At 52.0% G+C, this 14835-nt stretch overlaps 1 long non-coding RNA gene across 1 annotated transcript in view; it reads left to right on the forward strand.

Annotated features, from left to right (window-relative positions):
• Positions 1 to 6560: 6560 nt before the first annotated feature.
• Positions 6561 to 14835, forward strand: part of LOC137771965 (uncharacterized) — a 102226-nt gene continuing 93951 nt past the window's right edge. The window contains exons 1-2 of the long non-coding RNA XR_011075444.1: positions 6561 to 6648; positions 8666 to 8821. This is a non-coding gene — a long non-coding RNA (uncharacterized lncRNA). The remainder of the gene's footprint in view (positions 6649 to 8665; positions 8822 to 14835) is intronic.

Genomic DNA, 14835 nt, shown 5'->3' on the forward strand with positions numbered 1-14835 from the left:
GACAAACCCCACATATTTATTAACATCACCATCAATCTCATCAGAAAAGTCATTAAGTATTGGGAAGCTGTCACGCTCATAGTGGCAGATGTATGCTTTCCAAAATTCTGATTTTTTGCTTGAAAGATCCATTTTTTTTTCACTTGGCAACAAACATTGTCAGATATTTTCCTTAAAGTGACAAGCTCACTTCATCAATTTTAAAGAACATGCCTGCCAAATACCCAAGTCTGAATAACCACAGTTTGTTTGTCAGTCATGCTTTCAAATAAAAATGGTGTTAGTGTGTGTGGGGGAAAGGCTAGTTTAGCTTGCAACTCAAGTTATCACACCAATGCTTTTCTCTGAGACAACCATCATACTTTGGTACGTAGCAGAATTGCTTTATGTGTACTTTGCGTGTTGACACAGAATATTAAAAAGATGCTCATTCCAGGGCTGAGATTAATAAAATTAATATTTTTACTGCTTCATCAGGGACATTAAATGAAACTGGCTTTTCTCCTTTCTGGGAGTGCATAGTGTTAAGAATACAACTACTAGTACATAGTACCATTTGGTGCCGTGGCCTTAATCTGTGCTAAGGCACCTGCTGTTTTACCCACCATTGCTTTTGCCCCATCAGTGCAAATGTCAACACAGTGAAAAGGGTAAATAATGTCTTACTATTATGATGAAAATAGTTCTGACCTTGTGGACTTCCTGAAAGTGTCTTGGGGGTCTCATACTGAGAACTGCTGGTAGAGGGGATGGAGAATATTGGGGAGGAACATGGTCAGATTTGCAACTTGGGGAGATCACTCTGCCGGCAGTGTGGAAGATGAGCTGGATGAGATAAGTGTGGAGGCAAGGAGACTATGGCAGTTTCCAGGAGAGATGATGAGGGTCCTGACCGAGGACAGAGGCTGTTGGCATATAGGGAGCACAGGAATAAGAAGAGTCACAGGTCCAGGGTGACTCTCAGCATCCATGATTGCACAGCAGGATTCGCTGAGCTGGAAAACACAGGAGAAGGAGAGAGTGGGGACACAGCAACTAGAGTCCAGCTTTGGTTAAGTGGACACTGAGGTGGTGTCCACAGAGAGTTGTCTGGAGGGAGCTGATTATACAGATATTGAGATACATGTCTGACAACTAAAATCAGAGGAAAGGATAAAATCTTGGAGGATTAGTCTAGTGCCTAGAACACAACCTACCTAAAGTCAGGCTTTAATGCATAGGTAGAGAAGGAATAATACAAAAGATAGAAGAATCACAGGAGATTGGTGTATGGAAAGCAAAAGAGTGTTTCCAGAAGGCAAAGCTCAATGACCGCAAATGCTACAGAGACCTAAGAACCAAAAGGAGTCCACCGAAACGTAAACTCTGAGAAAGCCTTTAGACCACTGTATCTGTGGGCCTGAAACAGTGCCTGGTTCAGAGTAGATACAAAACAAAGATTTGTTGACTGAATAAATGAATGACTCCATTGGATATGGCCGCTGAAGGCCAGTGATCACCTTTATCATAGTGGTTCTGCGGGTGTAGAGACACAAGCCTGGCAGCTGTGGATGGAAAGTGAGTGGAAGGAGAGGGTAGTGTGCATTTTTTTGAGGAACTTGTTTATCAAAGGAAGTGAAGAGTTCAAGGGAGAGCTTGCACCTATCACAGGGTGAGGGAAGGCTTGTATTGAGTTAGGTCAATGTTCTTTTTTTAAGGATGAACGAGACTTCTGAGTACGTTTTATCAGCTCTGGGGAAGGAGCCTTTAGGAAGGTATAAAGTTGGCAATCATGATGAATTCTGATCCTTTATTCACAACTCCCTGTCTTCTGCAACCTCCTTAGTCCCCAAAGCCACAAGTGGCTTGAAGAAATAGATGTTCTCCTTGAATCAAAGCAGATTTTGGGCAAACTTTGGGCTGTGCCCATCACCCACAAGGAAGGCACTGCTGAGAAATTATGCCCTCTCCTACTATCTTCTTTTGTCCTAGCACCAGACTGTAACTGACCTCCATCCTTCGCAGTCTGGGCCTCTCATGCGTCCCACCGAAGACGCAGACCAACATCTACTCTGAATCCAGCCCTGAGAACTACTTTCAGCCCTTCCGGAGTGCCTTCCTCTCTCCTACCCCCAGGCTCCTCCTCCCTCTCAGCTGGCTAAGTGCTGTTCACGCTCCAGCTCTCCGTGTGGTAGCCTTCCCTCCCTGCGCCTCTATCATAACACCCATCACAGCAGATCGTGAATTCCTACTCACAACCCTCGCTTACCCCACTAGGCTAGGAGCTTTGTGAAGGTAAGTACCACATCTTGCTCCCTGGGGGTCCTCCACACCTAACACGGAGTAAGGCTCACTAAAGGTGTGCTGTACAAGTGAATGAACACATGGGTCTGTTCCTTATCCTTTTTCATCCTGACGCTCTTCACAGAGGAAGCAGACCCAGGCGAAGCAGCAGACTTAGAAACGGAACCCAAAGAGTCACTTTAGGTTATATGCAGGTTCCCTCAAGAGTCTAACGTTCTCTTGCTGCAGATTTAGGCTGTGAGCAGCCTGCAGATTTGGAGGCAGTAAAGACAACCTCATAATAACCATCTATTAAACTTCAAAGGGAGAAAAAGTTAAAACTCGAATGGATCTAATTGCTGGCTGCCATAAATTGGTTCCTGGGCATTATAACTGGTTTAATAGTTGGTCTAGATACCCTTGTGATAGGTGCCATATATAAATACAAACACACAAGAGATGCGGAGACAACCGACAGAGGCTGTGACCTAGTGAAGTCACAGCTCTGTAGCCTGAAGGGAAGAATTTTATCTGTTCGGTGTGTTTGGCATAATTATCTGTCACAAAGTAGCCAGAAATGACTCTCTTGTTTAACAATTACATTACCTAAAGCCCAGAGTCGAGAGAATTAGTATCCTGGGCTGGGTGTCAGGATGCCTGGGGGTCATACCAGGCTCTGAAGCAGCCAGCTGTGTGCCCCCAGGCCAGTCACCTGTCTCTATTACTCAATACACTTGTTATAATACTTGGGCTTATGCATTCACTTATTCCTTAATTCAATATATATTTATTAAGCACTTACCGTATTCCTGGCACAGTGCTAGGTACTGGGAGTACCGAGAGGGAATAAGACGAAGTTGCCGACCTTATTACAGTCCACCATGAGGGTGATGCAGAGAAACTGAAGCCCCGGGCATGACAATGCTGTTGAGGTATGTCCTGGTGCTGTAGGGGGACAGGGAAAGGGGTAAGTGGGACTGCTGGAGAAGATGGTGAAATCTTGAGAGGGGGAGGTCTTTGAACTGGGCTTTAAATGATTAGCAGGAGTTTGCCAGGCAGAGAAGAAAAGAAATGCCGTTCAAAATAATAGGAACATGGTATCAAAAATAAAAATGTTTCAGGAATGGTGAGTGTTAGGTGGGTGTAGTTAGACTATAAGGAACTGATCGGTGTCAGTCTTGGGCAGGTGTCTGGGTATTTTCTCGTAGGCTATAAGGCAGTAGTTCTCAAATGTGAGCGTGCACCAGCATTACCTGGAGGGCTTGTTAACACAGATTGCTGGCCCCTCCGCCAGACTGAGCAGGTCTGGGGCGGGGCCTGAGGACTGGCATCTCTAATAAGCTCTCAGGTGTGGTAGATGACCTGGGAGGGAAGATGGGTTCAAATCAGGCTGTATCTTACCCTGATGGCATGGTATTACCCAAGTCAGTTTACCTCCCTGAGTCTCAGTCTCAGTTACCTCCTTGGTGAAATGACACCTGCCAGGCAGCCTTTCTTCTGCCGACTGCATTAAATGAGAGAATGTGTGTGTCAGCTCTTCGGATACACCAAGTGCTATGAGAAGTGCTAAAAAAATACGTATATGTACACACACACAGATACAGACATATCTTTTAGTACCTCTTTTAGCACATTGAAAACTCCATGAGACTTAATGAATGCAAGAGGTTTGTCAAGACTGTTGGATGGGGACTTCCCTGGTGGCACAGTGGTTAACAGTCTGCCTGCCAATGCAGGGAGACACGGGTTCAAGCCCCGGTCCAGGAAGATCCCACATGCCGCGGAGCAACTAAGCCTGTGCACTACAACTACTGAGCCTGTGCTCTAGAGCCCAAGAGCCACAACTACTGAGCCCGCATGCCACAACTACTGAAGCCACGCACCTAGAGCCCATGCTCCACCACGAGAGAAGCCACTGCAATGAGAAGCCTGCGCACCGCAACGAAGAGTAGCCCCCGCTCACCACAACTGGAGAAAGCCTGCGTGCAGCAACGAAGACCCAACCCAGCCAAAAATAAATAAAATTAATTAATTAAAAAAAAAAGACTGTTGGATGGTTGCTCTGTGTGTGTGTGAGAGAGAGAGAGAGAGAGAAGGGGGGAATCAGATAGAATATGTCAGAGTTGGAAAAAGGAGGCTGATGTTAATTCCATTTTTACCTTCGAGTTCTGGTCTCGTTTCCGATAACATCTTAGAAGATTTCTTAATTAAAACAGATCAGCATTTAGAAATCTTCAGCTGGGAATTTCTCCTTGCTGTCAAATAAAAATCCTTTCTGGGTCCCTTAGGGACTTCCCGGGTTCTCTGGAATATTTGCACTGTTCACAAGCCTAGAAACAGGCAGTACTGATCGGGCTCAGACTGAATGCACCCGAGCCCTTTAAACAAATGAACATCTAGCCAGTCCTAGAAAACCTTTGCTTAACCTTGGTGTAATTCTCCACCTCCACGGTATTGACAGGCCAGGTTTAAAGAGCTCCTTTAACTAAATATGACTGGTTTCCCTTTCATCAGGAAGGGCCACTCGGAGGCTGTAACATGTTATTCCGGAGTGCGTTGGCAGGCACACCCTGGAACGGCAGGCTATCAGTTTACCCACAAGTGAACAATTACCAGGGTGGTGTGGTTAATCGCAGCAGCTTCACCATGGAAAAAGAAAAATAATACCCTTCCCATCTCATCCCAAGGAAAAGAAAGGAGACATCTACCGATTTGTAAGAGGATAATTTCCTAATTAACCCATGAAGGTTGTTATTTCTGGTGGGTCCTTAAATCAGGTTGAGAAGGGTGAAATCTGATCCTTTAGTGATGAAAAATGCTATTGTAGGATTAGGTTTTCACACAGTGCCTCCTACGGCTTAAGGAAGAAGTTGCTAATTTCCCCCATTAGCTGTGGAGGCAGCCGGTGTGGGCAGAGGAAGGTCCACAAGTGGAGAGGCCTGAGCTGGGGCACTTCAGGTTGGCCCCAAGGTGATTGTTTAATTACTTGGGAAAGCTTCCTCCTGAGCGTGAGGAAGCCCCAGCACATTCTATGACTCATAGCATATTAACTTCTGAATGTTTTAGAAATGAAGCTTGCCTCAGTTTTCAGCTACCATTAAATTCCCCTCGAGGCATCTTGTGCAAAAAGGAGGGGTGTTCTCGCAGTGATTACCAAACCATAACCAATCCCGAGCCACACACGGGGCACTTCCAGAACGTTGCCTACTCCTCAGGAAAGAAACTAACATTTCTGGAGGACCCACCAGGTGTTCTAGAATTTTTTCTTCCACCATCTGTGTCCTTGACTCTTCTCAGCAACCCTGTGAGAGTGTAACGGCTGCTATTTTAAAGCGGGGAAAGTGAAGCTCAGAGGCTAAATACCCCAGTGGAGGAGCTGTGCCCAGCCTCGCCCCATCGTACCATTCGCTTCCAGAAGGGGGAGGCCCCCGGGGCAGCGTTCTACTGGCAGAGCTCGGCTCCCTTGCTTTCCTGTCTGCCCCTCTCTGACTGCGGGGAGCTAACAGGCCGGAGACGGGGAAACAGAGAGGTCAAGGGGAGAAGGTGGCCGAGTGGGAGCAGGGAAGAAAACCTGGCACCCCCTGGATGTGGAGAAGGGCTGGGCTGGAGGGAGAGCCAGGGCTGGTACCGGGAAGAATAGCCAAGCAGGTGAAATGCGGCTTTGTTCTCACTCTCTGCAGTTCCAGAAGGCCCTCCCGCCACCCCCGGGATCCAGCCATTAACTCAACAACTATTTATTAAGCGCCTCCTAAGTACCGGGTACCGTAATGGGCACTGGGGATACAGTAGTGGACAAACGCGAATCGCCCCTCAAGGAGCCTACATTCTAGGGGTTTCTCTCCAGGGGCTTCAAGCCGTCTTGGGCCGCTTTGAATTCCCTAGTAGGGTGCCCTTCCCGGTCCGCTTTACACGTACGCGCGCGCACACGCACGGACACGCGCGCACACGCCCTGCCCCTGCCTCGCAACCCTCGCTCGTGCTCACGTGCACGCACGGCTACGCACATGCACCGACACGCACGGGCTCACACGTGCGCGCTCGCGCAGACACGCACACGCGGACGCACACGGCCTGTCGTGCCGCCCCCCCCCCCACGCCGAGGGCGCAGCGCGGAGTTGCGGGCAGTGGACGCGCGCGTGCGCAGGAGCCGCGCATCCCGCGGCCACCGCGGAGGGTTCTTTGCGCGGTGCGGCCGCCGCCGCCGCCGCCGCGCGCTCCCCGGCGCGGGAGGAAGGAGGCCGGCGCGGAGCCCCGGGAACCCGAGTCCCGGCGGTGCCCTCCGGCCGCACAGCCGGGCTCCGCGCTGCGGGCAGCGTCCCCGGACACCGCGGCCACGCTCCCTTCTCAGCGATTCCGTCTGGGCGGCCGGATGGGAGGAGAGGGCAGGTGCGCTGAGCCGCGGATCTGCGCGAGGCGCGGTGGGGAAACAACTATCGAGCGCTTTGGGAACAGCCTCGGCCCTGGGTCTGTGGTGGAAACTTGGACTCGGGGCCCTGAAAGCTGGCCGAGGGCACTTTCAGGGGGTGCGGGGCGGGTGCGTTAGCTGCTGCTTCCTTCCAGCGCGTCTCAGTCGGTGGTTTGTTTCCCACCCGAGCAGCCCCCGCGGCCCCTGCTCACAAACACACTCGTTTCTTCCTCGGGCGCCTCTCTGAGCTGCGCTCCGATGCCGCCGGGCGACTCCTGACCCCGCCACCTTTGTTTCCTCGGGCCAGTCAGCACTTGTGAGAAGTTCTCCTTAGGCCATTCCCACCTCCCTGTCCTCTCGAGGAGGAGAGAGGAGAGAGTGGCAAGGCAGGAGGAGGATGCCCTTCCCTGGCTGGGACCCCTGGCTCGGTTCAGAAAGCCCCGGCTCCGAAGGGCGCCGTCAAGTTGGAGGGTATCCGTTCTGTCCCCACGCGGTCAGGGGCGATCGTGCTTCCTGGGGGGTGGGCCTGAGGCAGGCTCCTCCTGCACCCCCTTGTGGATCAAGGTCAACAGCAGGAAACTGACACAGAGCCGGGTTCTCCGTCCTTGCGGGGGGGGGGGCACCGCCTGAGAGTTGGGGGGAGAACTGCCCTCATTACCTGTCTCTTAGCACTTATCCCTGGGAATCACCACCTTTTACTTCTCACCCTTACTGATAGACATGTATTACCATCCCCATTTTACAGGGGAGGAGAGCGACTCTCCCAGGGGTCAAGTGACTTGCTAAATTTCGCCTGTAGCTAATGTGGGGGGGCAAAAATAGGACAAACCAGACCACCTTCAACTAGTTTTATTACCAGTAGGAATTCATTTTCCTGGTTCTTGCAAAGCAGTGACAGGTTTGGCAGTTAGGCTGCACTCCTGCTGCAGATATGCCTGGTTCACCTCTGTCCTATAAAACAGCCCTTCTGCCTCCTAGATTTCTCTCAGTTTTCCCAACTTGGAATGCCACTCTCCCTTACACCAATGCGACTCCTACACATCCAGCAGGGCCCAGCTGACAAACCTCTTCCTGCACGAGGCTTTCCCCTCCCTCGCTAGCCTTCACCCATCTCCCTTTACTCCATGGTCCAGTGTTTATATTCTGGGCATAAAGTCTAACCCTTCATTATGTCACTGCTTTTTATGATTCTCTCATTGTTTCATTTTCTTCTGTCTTATTCCATCAGTCAGGTGATCTTCATAAGGGCAGGGCCCATGGCATAGGCACTTCCTTTACGTACCCCGTGGTTTCTATCACGGTGCTGGGCACAAAGTCGCACTCAGTGACTCTTGTTTGGCTAATTGAACAGACACACTCTAAACCTGGCCAAATGTGGGCCCAGGAGCTTTTGCTACGAGCCCTTGAGGAGTGGTATTAGTGGGCTTTCAGCCATTAATCCGCTAGCAGCAACTCCCCCTCACTGGGTGGCTTGCCTGCCTGGATTACCTGAGAGGGAGAGACAGAGCTTAACTGTATAGAGAATACACACTAAGACATCCAAGGACTGCTTAGACCAGGTGCTGCTTCTTTAACGTTGCCCATGGTATGCGGTGATGGAGGATACCTAAATGAAATGCAAACAGTTAGATACAGAATGTGAAAGATCTGGTCTAAATTGAAATAGAACAAACGAACAAAAACCAGAAGGTGAATGACTGCTTTTTTGGAGGAGTGGTTCCGTGTTTCATGAGGAGGGTTTTGAAACTGTTCAAATACATGTCTGAGGCCAGGTCTTTTCCCCTCTCACCCTCTCAGTGTGTACGCGTGCTCATCCTTGCAGGTTATAACATGTTTTCACATACGTCATCTCATGTATTCCTCACAAAACTTTGAGAGAGACTAACAGTAACAACAACGTTTATAAAATACCTGTAATTATTTAATAACTACTATGTACTAGGCACCATTCTAAGGACTTAATGTATATTAAGTCATCTGTTCCTTGCCATTTTACAGATGCAGAAACTGAGGCACTGAGAGTGCCAGCAGTGGTTGGTGATGGTAATGTCCCCAAGGCAGAGGTGACTCAAGATTCTTTCATGATGAGAGCTCCATTGAAAGAAAGAAGATGCACTGAGTAAGGAAACCAACATTGAACACCTGCTCTGCCAGGTAAGACTGCTAGGAGCTTTGTGCTAGGGCACGTTCTCACCGAATCTTCACGATTACCTGTAAGGTTATTGTGTTTGCGTTGTGACCTTCCCCCACATTTGAAGAACCTTGGCTTCCCAAGGTCAGCTGGCTAGCGTGTGAGCCAGGTCTGGACTCACACGCCTATGCTTTCCAGCACCGTGCTGAGTGCCCGGGGTGGCTCAGCCTTCTCTGGCTCTTTGTTTCTCCTTGAGAGAGCCGGGGGGGGGGGGCAAGGGGGGGGCAATGTTTATTTCACTGGCTGGGCTGGTGAGATCCTTATCACCCTTAAAAAGCGTGTATTAAATCTCTAATTGTACATGGCACTGAGCAAGGCACTGAACTATTTTGTATACAAAAATAATTGAGTAAAGTACACAGACAGGGGCTCTGCCCTCTGAGAACAAAGGATCCCCAGCGCGTGAAGGTGGCAGGATGGCCCAAAGAGCCACGGTCCTAGAGTGCACCCTCCTTGGCAAAGGTGTATCCTGGCTGACAGGGGGAAGTGGCACCAGGGGTGTGGGAGAGTTTTCCAAATCCATCCCCACTTCTGGGAAGGGCCTCTGAGCGGTTAGGACTTTGGGGGCAGATAGAGGTGGGTTTGAAGCCTTCTTAGTAACTGTGTAAGCTTGGACCAGTTCCGAACCCTCTCCAAGCTTCATTTCTAACCTATGGAATTGGACTGAACAGGTATCCTTCTGTTAAATGAGATGATATACTTAATGCACTTAGCACAATGCCCGATATACAGTATGTACTTAATCATCGATAGCTATTGTCGTGGCTGTTGGGTAGGTAGCTTGTTCTCAGATCGGATTTTAAGGATGAAGGAAAGGTTCGTGGTCAGGAAAGGGGGACTTCTGACCGCACAGCAGGGTGCCCCTTCGCTGCCCCAGGGCTCGGTGGCTGTCACAGGCATCACGGCCCTGTGTTTCCTACCCCGTCCTTCTCCTGAGACGGCCAGGGGGCTTGGCCTTTCTGGAGCGGCCCCTCAGATGTCTGTCTCATATTAAATGGTTGGTCTTGAGTTCTTTATTCTGGAGAGGCACGAGGCTTTCCAGGGGCAAAAGACACGAAGGAGAAGGGAGGTGCATTTGTTGAATAGGAATTCAACAAATGCTGACCGCCTCTGATATCTGGGGCCCCAGTCTCCCCAGACCCACAGGGGGGCTGCTGCCCTGGCAGTACTTGCTGAGGAGTTTAGGGACAGAGCCGTAAACCACATCTGGGTGCCGAGGGGGCTGCCATGGCAGATGGGCCACTCCGTGATGTTCTTTGCAGCCTTCGAGAGTCCCCAGAATGCACACCCTTTGCTCACCCGGAGCTGGGCAGGGAGTGACCAGGGGCACACGCCGCAGAAAATCCCTTTTGTTTCTTCTTAGCAGAGCCCCTGTACAGCACTGGCTTCCTGCTTAATGGCCTGTTCTGGGTGGGGAGGCGGGGGAAATGTGCAGAACTAAGGGAGAAAAAGATTAAACTCACAATAAAACCAAACCCAAGCATCACCGCCGTCCTGTCTCCTCCTCCGCAGCCCTGACCCTACTCTGGGAGCTGTCTCCCCGCCAGTTCCCCTCCCAGGCAAATAACATTTATTCCGGGAGGCCCTGACACACCGGGCCTGAGCAAGACAATGCTTGATTGTTCTTCCTTCCCCCTGCGGCAAAAGATGGGCTGGAGGAGAGCGCCGCGGAGAGGGAAAGGAGCAGCCCCGCTGCTCTCCCGCGGGACCGGCTCCGGGAGCTGTCAAAACAGGCCTAGATCAGGGCGGGGGAGGGGCGGCGGGCCGGGGATCACTGCCGCTGCTCCCGACCTGCTCGCAAAGTTTCACTCTTTTCCCCCAGTTCCTGGCAGCTGTGGCCACTTAAACGGCTTTTGCTGCCATTAAACAGGAGAGTCATTAAGTCACGGAGCTTAATGAGGCTTTCAAGGGTCCAATAGTCATCCCTCGGTGAAAAGTGCCAATTCATCGCTTGGGAGTTAACAAACCTGGAGGTTGTCACTAAGTCAGAGGTGAGCAGCTCCAGCGCCCAGATTGATGGCTCACCCCAGCGTGACCCGGCGCTGAAAACCAGGCTTGTGTGCAGTCAGAAGGTGGGAGGTGGGCGACCACTCGCAGAGAGTTGGATTGCTGGTTTCCCCAGCTTCTCAGCTGGTGTTTGGGCCTGAAAGATCCAGAAAGCTCTCCCATCATTACTGGTATTTATCAATCAGGGGCTTGTTGAAGCCTGAGACGGCGTGTTGTCCCAAAGTGTATCTCTCCTGAATCAGGCCGTTGGCATCAGGGACGTTAGTTCTGCTGCCCGCCCCCTTGACGTTAGGGATTTTGTCTGTTGCGCCTTTGAACAGTGCTTGGTACTACGCTTGTAGAATATGTGTAGGAAGGAAGGAGGGCAAATGGGAACCCCAGGGCCCACCTCGTCTACCCTCCATCGGGTGGGAGCCCACTTGTCACTCAGCAGTGTCTGGAAGTGACTGCCCACAGGAACAAGGTGAGGACGGATCTGGCGTGGGAGTGGAGCCCTCCCCAGCGTGTTCAAGCTTTCCTTTATTCGGACTCACTAAATGCTCATAATTAGGTGAGGTGGGGAGGGGAGGTGTTCCTGTCCCCATTTTGCAGATGAGGAAACTGAGGTTCAGAAAGGTAAGTGACATCTAAGCAAGTGACCCCAGGACATCTGATTCCTGGTCTAGTGCTCCACGGGCTCTCTCTCATAGGTGGCACAGGTGACCGTTGGGCTCAAGGACTTAGCTCCTAACCTGGTCTTTGTCCCGCTGCCGGTCCCCTTCTTCACCTGTCAGGACCCGGCCAGACTGCCCCTCTCACTCAGAGGCCAGGCACTGGACGGGAATCAGAAAAAAGAGGAAAATGGCCCAAGAGCCTGCCTCCTGGCCTGTTTTCCTGAGGCTAGAAGGCTGTCGGGAGAAGGGTGGAGAGGTCTGGGGCCGAGGCCGTTCTCAGCAAGGGGGCGTTTTCCTTCCTTCAGCCGTCTTGTCCGCGTGTCACTCTCTGCTCTCGCGGGGCTGAACGGGAGGATGGGCAGCACCTGCGCAGAAGCACGAGCGCGCAGACAGGGGGAACTGCAGGGGACGTTTGCCGCCGCGGGCGGGTGGCGGGGGTCTAAAGGACGAGTGGCGGCTCCCGGGACTACCTGGCTCCCTGTGACTCCATGGGGGGGACGTGCAGCCTCGCCGCTGCCCCCGGCATGGCCAGCCTTCTAGAAACACTGCTCCTTACGGGAATTGGGCTTGGCTCTGTGATCCGGGACTAGGGAGGTTAGACCCTGTCTGGGAAAGCTGGATAACTGACAGTCTGGCTTATCCCGTGTGGGATTACTCAGCCTGTAAAAGGCCTGTTTATTTGTTAAGGGAGGGGCAGATCCATAACCCATCTGTGGACACCTGGATGGCAGAGGAGAGAGAGCTGCACCTCTTTGCCCGCCCAGCACCCCGTGGTGGCTCTCCCTGCCAAGCTGCTGTGGTTGCTGGGAAGAACACCTGGTGGGGGAGTGATGGGAGAGCCTCCCGCTGGCAGCTGCCGCCTCTGCCCAGAGCCATGATCGTGGAAGGCCCAGGCAGGAAGCCTGAGAACACTGTCCCAGACACGTCTCCCTTAGCTCCCTGCCCCGGAGTGGGCCTGGCCACATTGGTGAGAGCAGGTTCACCAGCTCCCAGAAGCTGGCTGTCCAAGAACCGCTCTGAGATTTCCCAGCCTTTCTTCCCATGACTGTGCTAATTTTGGCTCCAAGACCAAATGAGTGGAAGATTCAGGGGGTTTTGAGTCCTAGGTTACAGGTCTGAGCAGGGCACACCACCCCTTCACTCCTGGTTTCTCCACACCATTTCTGTTCCGATGGCAGGAAAGCAGAGGGGAGAAGCTGGCTGACGTTTACCTTGTTTCAAGGTGCCATCAGAGAACAGGTAATTATTGTAAGAATGTCTGGCATTGGAAAGAGCACGAGGTCGATGCTGAACATCCACAGGCCCCCGTCCTCGCTCTGGCCTGAGTCAGCTGTGTGACCTTGGGCAGCGTGTTAGTCTTTCTGAATCTATTTCCTCACCAGAAAACAAAAGAAATCCGATCGACGTCTCCCAGGGCCCCTTCCAACTCCAGCATTTTATGATTAGACAGCTACTAACCTACTTGCCCTACTAGCTACCACTAAATGTCGTTCATTTACAAAGAAATGCCACTGACGCCCCCTGGGGGGGGGGACACGTGTGCTCTGAGTTGTTCTTCCTGCTCTGCTGATGGATCTGCAGCGCCCCACACCTGCCTGCCTGTCTCCTTTGTCTGCCTCAGTTCCCACGCAGGAAGCCTGGCACCATGGCCTCTGCTGTCCTCTGCGTCTCTGCGAGTGCACCATCCAATAGCCACGCTAGCCTGGGAGGTCTGGGTCTCAGTTCCTCAGGAACTGACTTGGCTTCTCTGAGCCTCACCCACCTAATGGGACAGAGAACCCTCCCTGGGAAAGCACTTGGGGATGCTTCAGTGGGAGAAGCAAGAGAAGCGTGAAGCGGCCTCATTGTGGAGGCTGAGGATCTAAATCCCAGAGCCTGTGGGAGCCGGTGGACCGCTACTGATGGGCCGCACGTGCAGTGGGACTTAGCTTCCCAGTTTGCGTGGAACTAAGGCCTCCTGGCAGGTGCTGCGTGGCCTGCCCACATGCACTGTGAACTGGGATCAAGACGCCCTCTTTTTGTATTGGTTCTGGGCCTGGTTTTGAAGCATCTTGCTGGGACCGTGGATGGTTCTGCGGTGCATGTCAGTGAGCGCTTTACAGCCTCTCTCATCAGGCCTTGTGGAGCTCTGCTTCCTTCGACCGACTCGGTGTGGCTGCCAGGCTGAGGCTGCTGAGTCGCACGGGCAACAGACATGGCTCTCCTGGACCCACCTTTCCAGGGTAATGAACTCACGGGATTAATCTGAGAGCTCCTCTCTCCTCTTCGACCTCCGCCTCCTACCTTTCCCGCCACCCCCAGCTTCTGGTCCTCAGGTGGGACCTGTTAAGCCGGGCAGCAATTAGCCAACTCAGACTTCAAGACTCTCCCTAGAACAAGTCGAGCAACGGCTTGATAACCCCGGGATGAAGGGGTACCGCTTTGCAAGAGATCCTTGAAAGGACATGAATATTAATGGGGAGGGTCCTTCAGAGTCATTTAGAACTACTTGTAAGTTACTGAATCTGCCGAGTTCTCTCAGGCCTCGAGTGGTGTCCAGTTGCCACTTCCTCTGCCCAGAATCCTCTTCCATTCTCACCTGCCTGGTTAATTCTTACCTGCTCTTCAAGATTCACTCCCTCCACGGACTTCCCTGGTGGCGCAGTGGTTAAGAGTCTGCCTGCCAATGCAGGGGACAGGGATTCGAGCCCTGGTCCAGGAAGATCCCACATGCCACGGAGCAACTAAGCCCACGGGCCACAGCTACTGAGCCTGTGTGCCACAACTACTGAAGCCCACGCACCGAGAGCCCGTGCTCCACAACAAGAGAAGCCACCACAATGAGGAGCCTGTGCACCGCAACGAAGAGGAGCCCCCGCTCGCCGCAACTGGAGAAAGCCCGCGCGCAGCAACGAAGACCCAACGCAGCCAAAATTTAAAAAAAAGAAAAACAAAATTAAACATAAACGATAGTCATGGCTTCACCTGGGGCGGCAGCTGTGAGATGCAGGGGGGTGCTTAGAATCAGGAAATATGTTTATGGTGGAGCCAATGGGATTTCCTAAGACACGTAGGAGAAATGCAATTGTCGAGGATGGCACTGAGGTATTTGGCTAGAACAATCAGGAGAATGGCGTTGCATCAGCTGAGTTAAGATGATTATCAGCGAGGTAGATTTGGCGGGTAGGGAGAATCAGAAGTTCAGTTTGGGACAAGTAAGGTTTGAAATGCCTATTCGATATCCAAATGGAGATGTAGAGTGGGCAGAAGGTGAGTCAGTCCGGCATTCAGGGAGTGGTCAGACTTGCAGATGCGAATGTGGGGCTGTTGATACTTGG

The sequence above is a fragment of the Eschrichtius robustus genome, chromosome 11 (assembly GCF_028021215.1).
Source record: "Eschrichtius robustus isolate mEscRob2 chromosome 11, mEscRob2.pri, whole genome shotgun sequence".
In the NCBI taxonomy this organism is placed as follows: Eukaryota; Metazoa; Chordata; class Mammalia; order Artiodactyla; family Eschrichtiidae; genus Eschrichtius; species Eschrichtius robustus.